Here is a 17,914-nt window from a genome sequence, read left to right as displayed (position 1 = left end):
ACATAAAGTAGGGAGTATTACTTCCTTGATTTGGTGGAATTTGTTTTAAAAACTTGCAGAACATTATGTGGATCTCAAGTAGTTGATGTGCCCAGGGATAGGCAAGAAGATCAGAGGATAGAGACATTAGCAGAAGGGAAAAAACCCAAATAGTATCCATTAAGGGTAGCTCTTAAAAGATCATAGCACCACCTGGCAATATCATGCAAGAACAAGATCTGGTAATAGGAAATTCCTAGTCCCTAAACGATGATGTAGACTCAACAGAGTCCATGATGAAAACTGTGGCAGGCATGGGATACATTTGTAGGGAGTGTGTGGAAACTGCTTCCCACCACCAAAGCAGCCTCCTGTTGGGTCAGTGGACAGATGAACTGCTTATATAGTGTGTACTAATGGAAAGGACCCTCTGCATATCTACACAAAGATGTGCACTATGATTATTATTCAGTTACTGTTCTATGAGTTCTACCCTAGGTAATAAGAAAGAAAGAATAAATATGTGAAAAGATATCATTAATGTAACTTAGAAAATGTAGAGTAATATAAATTGTGTGATTCCATTAAAAATATATATGTATAATATATATGTCATAGAAAACAATTTACTTTTTGATAGTGGGATGGGGAAATATACACTTGTATTTTTCATTTTTGATTCTTCGATTATTTGCACTTGTGAATATGTATGAATTTTGATAATAAAAAGTGGAAAATTTACCATTCTACTTAATTCAGAAGTCCTTAGACTATAAATAAAATAGCTCTATCTTTCCTTTTTTTTTTTTATTTTAGAGAGAGAGAGAGAGAGAGAGAGAGAGTGATAGGGGAGAGGGGCAAAGGGAAAGAGAGAGAGAGAGAGAGAGAGAGAGAGAGAGAGAGAGAGAGAGAGAGAGAATCTTAAGCAGGCTTCATGCTTAGTGAAGAACCCGATGCGGGACTCATTCCCATGACCTTGGGGTTATGACCTCAGTCAAAACCAAGAGTTGGACGTTCAACCCAGGTGCCCTGGTAACTTCATATAATCACTGTCAATTTTTTTAATATTTCTTAACCAAACTGTATATATCTTTCACAGCAGAAGTATGAGCAGAAATTTTGAGTTAAGAATTCTGTAGCTTTTTTCTTTATATAAATTTTGGCTTTTATTCTTTCCTTTTTCTCTTGTAACTATAGGACTATGCATAGCCCAGGAAAATTCCATGATGAAGAATTAAGTAATCAGAATAGGAGATAATACCACAAAGAAAAATACAACATTCACAATAATGAAATTTCATGCAGCTATCAAAATTATGGTTTAAAATCATTTTAATTATATGAGAAAAATTTCAAAATACAATGGTTTGAAGTATAAGGAAACCAAATCATTTATGCAGTATGATCCCAGCTACATTTTTTTTATTTTATTAAAAAAATTTTTTTAAATCTTTATTTATTTTTGAGAGAGAGAGAGAGAGAGAGAGAGCAAGTGGAGGAGGAAGAGAGGGAGACACAGAATCCGAAGCAGGCTCCAGGCTTCGAGCTGTCAGCACAGAGCCCAATGTGGAGCTCAAACCCATGAACCGTGAGATCATGACCTGAGCCGAAATCGGACGCTTAACCAACTGAGCCACCCAGGCGCCCCCCCAGCTACATTTTAAAATTAAAGTGTGCTGGGGCGCCTGGGTGCCTCAGTCGGTTAAGTGTCTGACCCTTGATTTTGGCTCAGGTCATATCTCATGATTTACGGGATCGAACCCTGTGTGGGGCTCTGTACTGACAGCTAGAGCCTGCTTGGGATTCTCTCTCTCCCTCTCTCTATGCCCCTCTGCCACTTGTGCATGCTTGTGCATACACTCTCTCCCTCTCTCTCAAAATAAATAAATAAACTTAAAAAGAAATTAAATTAAATTAAAATGTGCATAGGAGGAGGAAGACTAGATAAAAATGTTAACTGTGATGATAGGACAAATCACATGTTTTCTTCTTTATACTTTTTCCTTAGTTTCCGAATCAAATTATTTTTGAACAAGTACAGGAAAAAGTACATATTTAAAACATGTTAAACAACAATAAGACATAGACTCAAGTAAATAAAAGCGGTCAGAAATGAGGATGGAATTTATGAGTGTGAAGTAAAGGTAGGAAGATAGAGGCAATTCTATGCTGAGAGGCTCCATTTAGTAAGAGGGCCTCATATGATTTATACAGAATGGGGTCTTGAGCCTGTACATTTGTTTTTCCAGCATCCAAATAAGGGGCCAAATAAGAAGCCAAAAAAATGCAGAAGATAGATAATCTTTAGTTAGAGCCCGAGTCTCTGCAGGCAGCTGTCCCTCTCTTGACAGAGCTTCAGTAGTGGAGTGCTCCTGCAGGCGTATCTCCATCTTGCCAGCACAGAGAAGAAAATAAAACTGCAGGCATCTGAGTTACTCATAGGGAGCTAAAGCTAAATAAAGAGGAGACAGGGTGGAGGTGGGTGGTGATGGCATGGATCCTAAGCATGGCTTTCAAAGCATAAATACTTACGCTGCACAGACTATCTACAAACTGGGGATATAATTGAACAGACAGCATGAAAAGACAGGAGTCTTCACTGGAGAAAAAATAAGACAAGATAGCCACACCCTGTATGATCACAAACCTCTTACATATACCACATTTAAAGCCGGGGTCTCAGAAAACAAGCTTGTCATTATCCACTCCATTTCCTTTTTTCTCCCTTACTTCTGTCATATTACTTAAACAAAGAGGCCATTAGACTGAGGTGGCTCTAATGCCCGGGCAGTCCACCTAAGCATACCAAACTCTAAGCCTGTAAATGCTTTGAGGTTGCAAAATTGAAACCTAAGGACATCCAGTCACAAACAGCCAACTAGGCTTTTTAAGCAAGAGCCAATCAATAATTTCCTTATCTTGCTTCTAGAGGCTCTCTATATAAGTCTTTACCTTGGCTCCCGTCATGGAGTTCTCCTAGTCACTTCTGATTTGGCACTATCCTATTGGAATGGATAAATGCTTAAATAAACTTAAAAATTTTAATATGCTTCAGTTTTGTCTTTTAACACTTCTGTTAACCTTACCTCCATTGTCCCAATTCCCAATGCTCAAACATTTTGTCTCCTCTGCAAGCATCTCATATATATAATTGGTCAACAAATCTTGAAGGAGCTAGGTATGCAACATTTCACAAATCTAGTCTCATTTCTGTTACATTGCCATTATCCTCATTTAGAATTTTGTTTCTCATGTGGGCTCTTGAAAGCATCTCTTAGATATCCCTATTCAAATCTATGTCATATAATCAGTTGGTCAAAACACTTGATTCAATTCTTGATTTTCTCAAAAACTTGTGATCTCTTTTTCTTAGCCAAAGTTGCATTGTTGTGTGATACTTGTTATATTGTTTGTATAATTGTTCCATTCCCCACAATGCTGTTAATTTTTCGAGGGCAGGGATATATTGAATTTATCTTTCAGTCTTCCATAATGCTACATGTATTTATTTATTTTTTTTAATTTTTTTTCAACGTTTATTTATTTTTGGGACAGAGAGAGACAGAGCATGAACGGGGGAGGGGCAGAGAGAGAGGGAGACACAGAATCGGAAACAGGCTCCAGGCTCTGAGCCATCAGCCCAGAGCCCGACGCGGGGCTCGAACTCACGGACCGCGAGATCGTGACCTGGCTGAAGTCGGACGCTTAACCGACTGCGCCACCCAGGCGCCCCATAATGCTACATGTATTTAAAAGTCATAAAAATAGGGGTGCCTGGGTAGCTCAGTCGGTTAAGCATCTGACTCGTGGTTTCGGCTCATGTCATGATCTCAGGACTCATGAGTTTGAGCCCTGAATCTGGCTCTGTGCTGACATCGTGGAGCCTGTTTAGGATTCTCTGTCTCCCTCACTCTCTGCCCCTCCCCCACTAACGCTCTCTGTCTCTGTCTCAAAAATAAATAAATAAACATTTAAAAAGTCATAAAAATAATTGTTTCATGTAATAGTGGGCCTTTGGTATATAATTATTAACTTAGCTTCCCTATCCTCTTAACCTCAATTCTAAGAAACTCCTCCTAAAAGCATGCCTTAAGTAAGAGAAATAAGGCTGATGCTTCCTCTTGGAACCATAAAAACTACATCCTGAGCACCTGTTTCCACCCATATCCTCCATCAGTGGTGGAAATACATTAATGTGCAGTCCACCCAAGATACTGAGGTTAACAAAAGACTCTTAATGATAGAGAAAAAAGTATGGGTTGACCATGGGAGGTGGGTAGGAGATGGGCTAGATGGGTGATGGGTACTAAGGAGGGCACTTGTGATAAGCACTGGGTGTTGTATGTAAGTGATGAATCACTGAATTCTACTCCTGAGACCAATATTGCACTGTATGTTAACTGAAATTTAAATTTAAAAAGGGGGGGAAATCAACTTAAAAATACTGAATTATCATCCCTTTTCCATAATTGTCTGTTTGCTGGAAAGTGTTAGCACCTCTATCTCTGTTGGGGATTGATGCCCATGAAGTGTTTACTACTAGGCACAAGTAGATGCAGATCCTGCAATTTGACAGACCCAAGTTCTTTATTTTATTTATCTATTTTTTTAGAGAGAGAAAAAGAGAATAGAGAGAGTATGAGTGAGGGAGAGAGAGAGGGCAAGAGAGAGAGGGAGAGAGAGAGGAGGATCATAAGCAGGTTCCATGCTTAGTGTGGAGCCCCATGTGGGGCTCCATCCCATGACCCTGGGATCATGACCTGAGCTGAAATCAGGAGTTGGACACTCAACCAACTGAGTCAACCAGGCGCTGTGATAGACCCAAGTTCTTAACTGCACATAGGTCTGGACTGACTGCTATTCTATTATCCTGTCATTACCACGCAGGATGCTCTGATTGCTTTCCTATAAGCTCTTTGCCCTGCCACTAGGAATCTCTGTTCCTCACGTTCTCTTCCACTCTGCCGTTGCCGGTGGGCCAGGATTCTGCAATAGAGTTGAATCTCCCTGCCCTTGCTCCAGCCGTGGTTGGAGGTGCTCTCATTATGTCCCTGGAAGCTCATTCTTTCAAATATTCTTATTTTAGAAGGCATATCCTGTGTTACAGGATTTTGCTGTTCTACCAAAAACTCAGTGCAACCTTTCTCTCAAGGGAAGGGCTGGGATCTGGATCTTTTCTCCAGATCAGTGGGTTGGGGGACTTAACAGAATACCTCAAATGGACTCATGGCTCTTTGACTTTCAAGTATATTACTCAGACAGACCATTATATATATTAAACATTATGATAGTGTGTGTTTGGGGGGGGTAGTTTGTTCCTCTTAGCCTTTGCTTTTAGCCACTAATATAGTCCCAGACTTCCAAGGTATATAAGCAAGTAAGTATAGGATATTTAGTTATGACCATTCCTCCCCCCCCCCCCCACTTTTTTTTCTTCCTGGAGGACAGACACAATAAGGCCCGTATATTTGCCTAGTACTTTTCAGGTTATACTAATGAGAAGGAGTTGAATAGGAAATATGGAGCTCTGATCTAGATTAAACAAAAGTCAAAGCTTTTTTGAAGATGGCAGAATACTAAAACATAAGGATAATAGAAATGCCTGAAAATGAAGAAGAGCTTCCAAAACAAGACAAGAAATCTCAATACCTATTGACAAAAGTAAAACATAAGTATAATAACAAATTTAAGAGCTTAACACCATCTACAAAGAACAAAGCTACAGAAGCCAAACCCTAGAGGGAATCTCTGCAGTGTGGTAGATGTTGAGTGGATGCATTTTCCAGCCACATAGAGACATTAAGGGGGCAGCCACATAGATCCAGCTAGAGTTATGTTCTAATTTACTGATCCCTATTTCCCCTGGTCAGAACTGACTGGCCCAGGACGAAGCATTACATCCAAGCTAGGTCAATCACAGTCCTTTCTCTAGACCTTTGGTTCTCAACTAGACATGATTTTGCCCCCAGGGGACAGTTGGCAAAGTCTGGAGACACTTTTGAGTGTCACGAGTGGCATCTAGTAGGTAGAGAGGTCAGGAATGCTGCTAAACATTTTAAAATGCACAGAACAGCCCCCTACAGCAAAGAATTAGCCTGTCCAAAGTGTCAATAGTGCTGAGACTGAGGGGTGCCTGGGTGGCTCCGTCAGTTAAGCATCCGACTTCAGCTCAGGTCATGATGTCACAGTTCGTGAGTTTAAGCCCCAAGTTGGGCTCTGTGCTGATAGCACAGAGCCTGGAGCCCACTTTGAGTTCTGTGTCTCTCCCTCTCTCTCTGCCCCTCCCTGCTCACACACACACACTCTCTCTCTCTCTCTCTCTCTCTCTCTCTCTCTCTCTCAAAAATAAACATTAAAAAAAATTAAAAAAATAGTGCTGAGGCTGATAAACTTCACAGTTGATTGAGCCTTACCCAGACTGTTCCTCACATGGTTACATACCATTTAAAAATTGGGTGAAAAATATTTCCCTGGTATGTGATGGTGAGATGGGGGAGCTTTAAGTTTTACTTATTCTTGACTCACAAAGAAGACATTGCCTAGGATTCACAAAAGCATTATAAGGATCTAAGTTGTAATTCAGATAAATTGTTTGGTAGAGAGTTTGGTTTATTTATTTTTTCTTATGGCTCTTTCTCCACAGCATTCAATATAAGAGACTGTGTTGAAGCATTAACTGAACAGTTTTTACTGTCAGTTCTAATGAATCCCTTAACTCAATCTGGCATCCAGTAATATGGAACCAGTTATTTCAGTGAAGACTCTATAGCCTATTCCTCTGCCTATGGTGCATGATGGAAAAAGATGCAAAGTTAATTTAGGGTAAACTTCTGCTCCACCAATGATATTACATTAACAACAACAACAACAAAACTCAGGTGTGTATGGAAGTAGTCTCATAGGAATTGGGGAAATTTTATTCTTTTTCTTTTCAGAAGTGCTGGTACCCATTACTAGGATACCTACCTGAGTCTTTTATGATGCTACAGGGTTCTGGGATGTGCCAACAAAAAGGCACCGATGAACAAACAATATCAGAGCCACCAGTGAAACGAAATAAAAGTAAGTAAAAGTATGTAAGATTATTTGCAAGAAGTGTTTTCCAGGGCAAGAAACAAAAAGACAAGAGTATATATATATATATATATATATATATATATATATATATATATATGCATTTTTCAGAGGTATTTAAAAATTTTTAAATGCTTTATGATTGTGATTTGGGCATGATTACACAGAAGGCAGAAAGAGACAAGGTGTAGATCTAGTGTAGATACACGTCACCATCACAGCGGGAATTTAAAGGGGGCTTAGTGATGTAGAAAAGAGCATTAAGGCCAGTGTATGTGACCAGACTTGTCAGCAGTTTGTCTGAATGTAACAAGGAAGATTTTAAGACAGAGCCTCATGCCCACTTGAGAGTTGTGCCTCTTACAACTGTAGCTGTTGTGTCAAAACAGCCACATCACCATCATAGTGCCTGGTTTGCTGGATTGTCCAGCTCAACCAAAACCCAGGGGAGGAAACAGAGGGCTTCTGAGATGAAAAGTACTGAAATGCTTAGGGGAAACTCAGTGATATCTGGAGGGAGATATATTTCTGGAAAGCATTAAGCACTGGAAAAGGCTTATATAGATCATACTGGGGCTACTGAATATTTGTTTTATTTCTGTTTAACTTCCCAGATGTCCAAGAGGGGTAGAGATAAAATAAAACCCACAGGTAAATAAGTCCTGAATATTACATTCAGCTGCAATGGATTGGAGAGAGTCAAACAAATCATTGTTCTTCTGTTGGGGATGGCAGTTGAGCTACATGTAGGAACTTATCTAGTACATATTTCAATGTTAGAGTAACTCAACTGTTGTTGCAGATGTGTTCTCAAACTTAGTAGGTACTGTTAAGAAGAATGGGGGTGAACAGAGGACAAATAAAAACATTTTTCTGGTCAGGTAGTGAGCACCAAACACCTCCTGTGTCCAGAGTAGGGGGTTAGGGGTGTCTAACATGTGATCTAGGGTGAGAAGCTGTTGGGCATATAAACCTTCAATCTTCCCTGAAGGTGTCAGAAGCCAAGGCCCTTTCTGATAAGGGGGTATCACTCACATCTTTTACACGGCTCTGAGTCAATATTACATGGATACCGAGTCAGGTCTCAACAAGATGGCCCTGAGCAAATGAATACTGATCCCTTTTGTTGTGTTATGCTGCACCATCCTTACGGCTGTATGTAAACTTGGAAACCAGAAACATAGTTCTTCTATCATTCCTCTCATTGCCACTTCTTTTCCATCAAAGATTATGCTTTCTTGGCCCACAGTTGAGGGGTTATCTAACATGCCATGCCTGCCAGACATCTTGTTAGGTACCACTTCCTGGATGGCTTTGCTGTGATCAGAGGAACCAGGTTGCGCTTGAGTCAATGGTTGTTCTCCCCCACCCTCTTATGGCTATAGGAACCCACAACCCTGTGAAACAAATCATCTTGGAGCATCATTACAACAGACCTTTGGTTAGTTCTCACAATGTGGACAGACTCAGGTTTCTAGTGTATTGTTCATTTGGGCATGACCCATTACAAAAAAAAAAAAGAGGGGGGCATCTCCTGCTTCAGTTCATTTTTGGGTATGCCATTATCCTATCGCCTCTGGAACCCTTGGGATGCTCTTTTGTTGGGTGGTCATAAACATGTCCTTAACCTATGCCTCGTTTCACAGTCTGGGAAGAGGATACACTATAGTCATGAATTCACAAGTCTTATCCTTTTGTGAACAAGACCAAGCACTGCTGTGGTGGGTAGTGAAGGTTGACAGTGTTGATTTTAAACCATACTATTTTGGACTGAGGAAAGCATAAGTGTACCCCCACCCTGGGGCTATTTTGTATTGTCCTGATTTCTAGGATGCTTAGAAAACTAATGTCATATGCTCCTGCTTGTGTATTGTCCATTTTATGAGGAAAGTTAACAGTCCTTATAGGGACTTTGTGTCCAGTGGAGCCAGAGTGATTGACTCATCCTGGTCTTCCCATGAGTGTCCCTACTTTACCACCAAAAGTCTGGATCCAGGAAATTCTTCAGTCTCAGGCAAATCAACCTGGTTACCCATCCTGAATAAATAGAACTCAATATGGCTCTTGTCAAAGTGTATGGAACTAACAAGATTTATGAGGTCTAGCATTTTTTTTTTAATTCAAGTTAACATACAGTGTAATCTTGGCTCCCGGAGTAGAACCAATGATTCATCATTCACATATAACACCCAGTGCTCATTCCCAAAAGTACCCTCCTCAATGCCTATCACCCATTTAACCCACCCCCCCCCCAGCACCCTCCAGTCTGTTCTCTATATTTAAGAGTCTCTTATGGTTTGCCTCTGAGGCCTAGCATTTTAAAGAAACTTTATATAACTCTAGGTAAGTATGTTCATCGGCAATCCATGCTGTAAAAAATGAGGCTTCCATTTCTAAACCATGAAGGGCTGTATTGTGAGGATATTGAGTTAAACCACTATGAGATTCGTTCAACAACTATTGAGTACTTAGTATGTGCCAAGCATTTTTCTGAGTATTAGAAATAGATAAATAATCAGAAAAAAAGTCCTTTCAGAGAACAAATTTTCAGGAATACAATCAGAGGCAGGTTGGCATGCATGCTGTGAATGAATTGTGGGCTAAATGAGCATAATGGTCAAACCTTCCCGATACAAATTTGGTGAGGAAGACTGGGAAACCCACTAGCAAGATGTTTTCATGTTTTGAAGATATATCCCAATGTTTTCTAATCTTGATTGTGCATCCTAGAAGAAAAATGTTGGGCATGAATGTTCAATATCTGAATATTTATAAATAGTATACATGTTCTACTATACTAACATATACACAAAAATAGAAATAAAGCCTGTCTTGAGTCACCCCTGAGATATTGCATCCAACTTTGTTTTTTTTAAGTTTTAAAGAAGTTTTTATTTTGAGAGAGAGAGTGCACAAGCGAGCATGAGTTGGGGAGGGGCAGAGAGATAGGGAGAGAGAATCCCAAGCAGGCTTTGCACTGTCAGTGCAGAGCCCAATGAGGGGCTTAAACCCACGAAGTGTTAGATCATGATCTGAGCTGAAATCGAGAGTTGGACACAACTGACTGAGCCACCCAGGCTCCCCTGCATACAACTTCAGAGATGGCTAATATATTCTATGTCAGTTCATAGATGATGTGATAATGGCTTCTGGAAGAATGCAAAGAATTCTGTACATCTCAGACTACCTGCACTTCACACATATTTCACCATAATATGTGCCCTCCTGGGGCTTCAGGATTTGCTTGACTATGTACACGATCATTGTCATTACCAAAACATGCATCCCTCAGTAGAGAGCTGGATCTTCCTAACATGTCCTTAAGTATCAGAGTATTACCAAGCAAACCCAGAAGTGAGCGCTACCTTGGGAGCAAGTCAAGGCTGACAGTTATAAAAGCCCCAAGTCAGCAGTTGGCAAGTCTACTGTCAAGGCTAAGGGCATGCTAGCACAATTTTGACAATTTGGGAGACTTTAATTATAGTGCAGGGAAGAAACCCCCCGCAAAGCATCTTTGTTTAGCACAAGGCTTTTCTAACAGGTGAGTCAAAAGTGGGGGGAAAAATGAGAAGTTGTACTGTGAGCATGTCATTATTAACAATTTGCTATACAACCTATCATGACTGAGTCCTTTGTTTCTGGATCATCTAATTTGGGACAAAGCTATTTTGTGGTGGGAAAATAAACTTATGGAAAATTGAGAAAAGACATTGTTAGTGGGGGAAGGTTTCTTTCCCATGCCTCTGGTTTTCAGAAGAAGGAATTTTTCCCTAAACCCTCCAGCTCTAGGCCTTATTCCTCCTTATGTGAGTTAACTGAGTTTGGGAGGGAACTGGGCATGTATGCCTGGCCCTGACATCCCTTTCACTCTAGCGTCCTGCCCGTTGGTGGTGAGTAGGAGCCTTGCTGGTTGTGTTTGATTCCATGGGTTTTCAGGCTGGACTGTAACTAGGTAAATCTAGTTCCAGAGTTTGGGAATGGGGAGTCCACTTTTGCCACATATCTAAGCCATGTACTTCCAACCAAGCTTTGTTAGTGAAATTGGTTTTTCACCTCCGTCTGCTTTACTCCTTCAAAAGTTAGTCAGGGCCTTCTAATATCCCAAAATTTATTATCAGAGTTTCTTTATAAAACTGTACCTGTGAGTGTTCACTTCTGGCAGTCATTGTACAGGGAGTACAATGCAGTTTACCTAATGTCCAAATTAGAAAACAGCTATGGAAGATTATATGAAGAACCAATTCCAATGAATTATGAACATAGTGAGTGTGGGTGTGTAATGGACAGAGCCTATGGCAAGAGTATAATTCAACAATGCTTTCCATGTCCAGAATGTCCAGAATTCCAGAATCATAAAGGATTCTGTAAACATTGTTCAAAATGTGCCCTGCGAGGGAAAGAGAAACCACATCACAAATGTGAATTCTAAATACGTAGTTCTTTTAAAAAACTACCATAACTAATTATAACCATGTTGGCTCAGCAAATATATCCCCATTAGGTCATCTTTTTTTTCCGGAAGCATAATACCACTAAGAACCCCTACAAAATATTCTCTTGGTAGGCTTAAAAAGTTCCTCCCCTGGTAAGTACTGCCTGAGAATCAGCCTTATGCAAATGCTTTGCAGGCTATGCACATCTTACATACTTGGGGAAGGGGTATCTTATATACTGAAGGAAGGGGTATAATATTCCAGGACACAGGTGCTAAGCACTGTAGTAGAGTAACTTGGATATACTAGAATTACTTATAAAATCATCCCCGCAACAACGAAAATCCTTACCATGTGTTACCTGTGATTCTTAAAGATAATCCTCACTTGAAGGGAAATATTTCTCTTTTGATATACCAGGCTAGTATTACAGAGAGAGCAAGAGTTGATTTAAAAAATAAATGGAGGGTTAGCACTGCTAAGAATTTACCCAAGGGATACAGCAGTGCTGATGGATAGGGGCATTTGTACCCTAATGTTTATAGAAGCATTTTTCAACAAAAGCCAAATTATGGAAAGAGCCTAAATGTCCATCAACTGATGAATAAAGAAATTGTGGTTTATATACACAATGGAATACTACTTGGCAATGAGAAAGAATGAAATATGGCCTTTTGTAGCAATGTGGATGGAACTGGAAAGTGTTATGCTAAGTGAAATTAGTCATACAGAGAAAGACAGATACCATATGTTTTCACTCTTATGTGGATTCTGAGAAACTTAACAGAAGACCATGGGGGAAGGGAAGGGGAAAAAAAAAGTTAGAGATGGAGGAAGCCAAGTGATAAGAGACTCTTAAAAACTGAGAATAGACTGCGGGTTGATGGGGGGTAGGAGGGAGGGGAAAGTGGGTGATGGGCATTGAGGAGGGCACCTGTTGGGATGAGCACTGAGTGTTGTATGGAAACCAATTGGACAATAAATTTCATATAAAAAATAAAAAATCAATAAATAGAGGGGCATCTGGGTGGTTCAGTTGGTTAAGCATCCAACTTTAGCTCAGGTCATGATCTCATGGTTTGTGAGTTTGAACCCCTCATCGTGCTCCACACTGACAGTGGCAATCCTGCTTGGGATTCTCTCTCTCACTCCCTCTCTCTTTCCCTCTCTTTCTGTCCCTTCCCTGCTTGTGTGCTCGCTCCAAAATAAACTTAAAAAAAAATGGAAAATAAGTCAGTTGCCCTTCTGATCAAAGGATAACTAAGTGGGAGAGGGTTTTCCAGGGCCCCGCTGAGTTTAGCTGCACCCTAAGTCAGGAGACTGTTGGCCAGCCTCTGTTGAAGTAGGGAAGTGGTACCAGGAACTCTGTCATCAAAAGGTAGTAAAGGATAGTTCCACCCTCTTTGACCATACTTCTACCTTGCCATCTGGGCACAAGAATGAAGTTTTCTGTGACTTTGATTTAAACAAACTTATAAATTCCCATGTGGCAGTTGCTTCAGCACTACCTTGCTTTGTCTGTGACAGTTAGAATATGAGGATCTTTAATTTGTATTTTCTCCCTGAAGTATACTTCTGGAGTGTAAGCAGCCCTTTTTAAGAAAGCTGAATGACCAGGACAATAACTGCCAAGAAGTCTCAGGCTACCTCAATCAGTAGAACAGAAAAAACACTAAGTAGTTTCTGAACAGGGCTGCCACCATAAAGCTTCTAGAAAGTTTCTGTGTTAGGTTGCTACAAGGTCACCAAACCGGGTTGTCTCAAAAGTCTCTTGACACTTGTTTGAAAGTCTCTAGGCCCTCTGTGGCTGACGCAAAGACACAGGGTACACATGACCAACCATTAAATGGCGATTTAAATCATTAAAAGTTAATTTTTAAAAGCAGGCATTAAAAGTTAATTTTTTAAGCAGGTAAATCATGACTCTCTTGCAGGTATTAAAAAAACAATTGATGAAAATTTTATTTAGCTTATTCATGAGGAAACTAGTGGTGTGTTACAACCAGGTCAAAGGAGAATCCCAAGAACAGACATAGGTCTGGAAAATTGTAAGAGATGTGCAAATAGAGCCAAAATTGGTTTTTCAGTTCTTTCTTTCCTGGACAGAATTTGTTTGCATGTCTTTGGATAAGAATTCTTTGGCATTTCTATGTGTTATCTATAATTTACATAATCAGCATCAGAGAATCAGCTTTAGAATGACCACACATAATTTTCCATTGGAGCACAGTTTTTCCCTACAATTTCCCTACTTTTGATTAAAAAGAATCTTAAAGGTTCTTGATCATAAAATGAGTCTGGCCTCATTACACTAGACCTGATTATTTACATAGGTGCAGTAAGAATATTTACCAAAAGGCCTTTTTAAATTTTGCTCTCTTGTTTCCATAAGGAATCTTAGGTTGGACTTCTAAAAGTCTCTATTACTTGCTGTCCAGAGGCTAAGAGGCCAAGTCCAAGAAACTTTATCCACCAGATTACTTCTACAGTACCCATCCATTTTGGGTGACTTCCTCTCTTCTCAAAGTCCTCAAAGAATCTGCAGGCTCCTGGCCTACCATGAACATAAACTCCCTTACCAGCTCTAAGGTTGGAACTTGTAAACCAGTTTATCTTGGGAGGGTTTTGTCAGCACTGTCTCCATAAAGTCAACCTTCTATAAAAGTGACTGGTCAACAGCTGGCAACAACAACTTCCCCAGGTCAACAAGGAGCCTCTCATCTCTCGTCCCAGTGGCCATGCCCACCTAGGGGGCCTGGCAATGGGGTGACTGATGGTGTAGGCATCCTGTCCTCCACAGAGCTGCTGCTTGGTGGCTGGGGACACCAAAAACAGACTTGGAGCATCCAGAAGTCAGCCTCAGGGGTCTGAGGAGGGTGCAATCCTCCCCTGAGACAGAGATAGATTGAGACCCTCAACCTGCCCTTGGTTGTCTGAAACCTTTAACAAAAATGGCAAAATGAGTGCCGACCAATTGTCCATAGTGCTCCTGGTGAAAAATGTGGTAAACTCCCTCCCACAGAGAATCTTCAGAAAACTTCCAAAAATCATTCAGCAGGAATATGAAACACAAACAGGGAGGACCTGTAAACCACCACTTTGGTCTTCAGGACATGAGAATTTTGAATTTGAGCCACTTTCTAGCACTGTTCTGATTCTTGAGTATGGACCATCCTGTGATTGATGATTGCTTTTGTGTCCTGTTTAGGAAATCTTTGCCTACTCCAGGGAAATCTTCCTGTCAAATCTGTGGAGGAAGATTTACCTCAATGACAGGAACATTAGACCATTGAGCTGAGTCTCAAAATTGAGTAATTTAAAGCAGTACATTAAAAAAAAAGATTTAAGCATAAAGAAAATCTTACAAATGCAATGGTAAATTGGACCCGTGAAATATCACCCAATTGGGAAGTAATGCATAGTAAGAAAAAAGTTTGAGAATTGGGGTGCAGGAATTGCTCCCTACTGTTCATGGTAAAAGTTCAGAGTCTAGCTGTATCACCCCTGAACTTTGTGAAATGTTTCTCTCAAGAGGAAAGGAACAGTGGAAAAGCTTTGGTGAAACACATTCTTTCTAAACATGATACAGAAGGTGTATTTGTTGATGATCCAAATGCCCACCACAATTAAGCTGGACATATCCTATGCATTTCCATCTCTACATCTTTCAGAAAGATGGTCTGAACCAGAGTATTTTTCTGTAATATCTAAGGAGTAAATGCATGTTACACACCTGATGTTGGTTGTGTCCAAGGGATGTCCTTCATCGAGGCGGTGCTCACTCTCAATTTGGAAGAGACAGTTGCCTTCATTATATTTGGAAGTTTCATGAATAAGCCATGCCAGCTGGCCTTTTTCTCTGTGGACTGCAATAAGGTGTTGAACATTTGAAGTCTTCTTTGGGGAAAATCTCTTCAAAGTGCTTCTTCATATCAAGTGTTATGTTCTTAATATATATATCACCAGACATATACATGATAAAGGACTGCATCTTCACACTGTATCACAAACCACTACTCTACTTGGTCCAGCTTGTCCATTTTGAGAGTATTTCACAGAGATGGGGAAGAATTTTTGTTTAGAACTGGGCTTTGTGTCCATAATGAAGGATGTTAAGGAAGGAGACAGGAATAACAGCACTGCTTTGAACAGCTAATCTTCATAAATCACAGACTGACCGAAATGTAAAACAAGTATTTTTGGTAACAGTTTTTGTTTCCTATGTAAAAAGCATGGAGGAAAGTTGGAGAAATCCAAAAGAATCAAGAGATGGAAAACAGCTGATGTTGAATGTTGTGTCCGAAGTAAAGGAAATGAGTAACCTGTTAACAATATTATTAAGAAAATATTTTGTAAGCAGAACAATTTTACAAAGGAGAAAATGTAAATTCCTAGTTCATACTTCATAATTTGGGGTGGACAGTTGAAAGCAATATTTTAAAATAGTTTTGGGGGAAAAAGTAGTGGCTAGTAGTACCCCATTAAATAAGGGTCATTCTTAAATATGACATTCCAGACAAGGCCTTGGTTGCATACCAAATTTTCCAATTAGAGCCAGTAAAAAGGTGGTTAGATTCTTACTGAACCTATGCAAATAACTCTATTACCATCTAAAAGTAAGTACGTATAATAAACGTTTCTGGATTTGGGAGGGGGTGTCAGGCAGGGAGAATATCACTTAAGAACATTCCATTTTAGTTCACAAAATCAGAATCTACTAAATTGTTATGGGTTATTGGATACCTTACATAAGAGAAAGGGCTTCCTTTTATATCCAGAAAATACAACATTAAAACAACATCAACAACATTCCAAACAAATACCTACAATCATCTTTTATCAGTTCATTCAGTCCTGTGTAATTAAGTCTTGTTCTTCTGGATCTTAGGTTAGCAGTATCATGAACCTATCAGCTTCTTGACTACAAAGAATTCTGGAAATCTTGACTCAACCCACTGTACAGTCTTAAAATTGTTTAGGCAATGACGTCAGAAGCCTGTACCCAAGATCTATTCTTCAGAGTGTCAACAGTTTAAAGTATCTAGTACAGTCCTTTTCCATGGGCTCTGAGATCATGCTTCTTTGTTGAAGATGTAACTCTTGTCTGGCCTGCAGCTCACTGCAGAGCCTTTGGGGAAGTATCTGAGTAATAAAACTATCTGTAGATGCCAGAGACTTAAAATGACCATGTCAATTACAGAAGAGCGTTCATAACCAGACTGAAGCAACTGACAAAGAATTTTGGTTATTTCAATGTCATGCAAAACAAAGGGGTATCCAAGAAAATAAAGCTTTAGTCAACATGTCTATACATATAATGATTAAGGCCATTTTCAAAGATAATAGTGAAATATGACATTTGGTTTATAATAACAGATGAGCACGCTTTTTTTTTTTTACAGAGGAAATATTCTTGAAATATGCAAAATTCCTGAGTCATAATATATATATGCAGTATACTAAGAACATACACAAAATGTATCAACAATATTGAGAGATCCAGAGTAGGTCTTAAACATCAGTATTTTAATAAAAACCCTATAGATAAGTCTGATGTTTATCCCTAAATGAAAACCAGTGGTCTCTATGTGAGGTCCAAATGAAAGAAGTGAGGTTCCAAGTAAGTAACCATTTAAAATAACTGAAATTATGACTGGTCACACCACATTCCTGTTGCTAACATGAGACAATGCACCATCAGGATGCTGATAAATAGAAACACTGACAAATCTTCAGGGACTTCCCATAATATTTATAGTAATATATTTATAGTAAAATATTTATAGTAATACTATTTTACCTATATAAATCTAACCTAGGGAAGACAGAGCATCTTTTCTGATTTGAATGACTCTTTCCATGAAACTCAAAGAATAACTTAACAAATAAAACCTAATTATCTTTAACACTTCTCTTTTATGGGTTAAAAGAACAAATCTTTGGATTTTAGGGAGGCAAAACCCATTAAGTTGTCAGGAGATTTCAATAGTTAAGATAGGATCATGGGTACCTAAGAAACAATGCTTGGCTTCATTTCAAAGTGACAACAAAACATCTAAAAATAAGCGTGACTTATTTTTAAGCGTAAAGAACCTTATTTTAAGCGTAAAGAACCTTAATTCTTTCCTAAGTAAGGAGATTGTTTGCTTTTTAAAAATAATCAAGAACATAATAAAGTTAACATAAAGCACAGAAAATTATTCAGTTAAGACAACCTTATGCAATCTAGACAGTTTACACAGAAGAAAACGTTTCATGTTAGAGGAGAAGGCAATAAACAGTAAACCAAGGAAATGAGACCATCAAAACTGGGCAAACTTTGCAAAGACTTTAACACACTTCACAGCTTTTCAGACTCAGGTTTTATAAACCAAAGCAAATAAAATGTATTTCTGGACAGAAAGTAGAATAGTGGTTGCTAGGGTCTT

At 39.3% G+C, this 17,914-nt stretch overlaps 1 pseudogene; it reads left to right on the top strand.

Annotated features, from left to right (window-relative positions):
* The first annotated feature begins 12,664 nt into the window (after positions 1–12,664).
* Positions 12,665–16,380, top strand: LOC109491981 (annotated as a pseudogene).
* The last annotated feature ends 1,534 nt before the right edge of the window (positions 16,381–17,914 follow it).

This window comes from Felis catus, chromosome D1 (assembly GCF_018350175.1).
Source record: "Felis catus isolate Fca126 chromosome D1, F.catus_Fca126_mat1.0, whole genome shotgun sequence".
NCBI classification, from domain to species: domain Eukaryota; kingdom Metazoa; phylum Chordata; class Mammalia; order Carnivora; family Felidae; genus Felis; species Felis catus.
The sequence above is the reverse complement of the archived record's forward strand: the minus strand, read 5'-3'. Positions and strand labels throughout refer to the sequence as shown.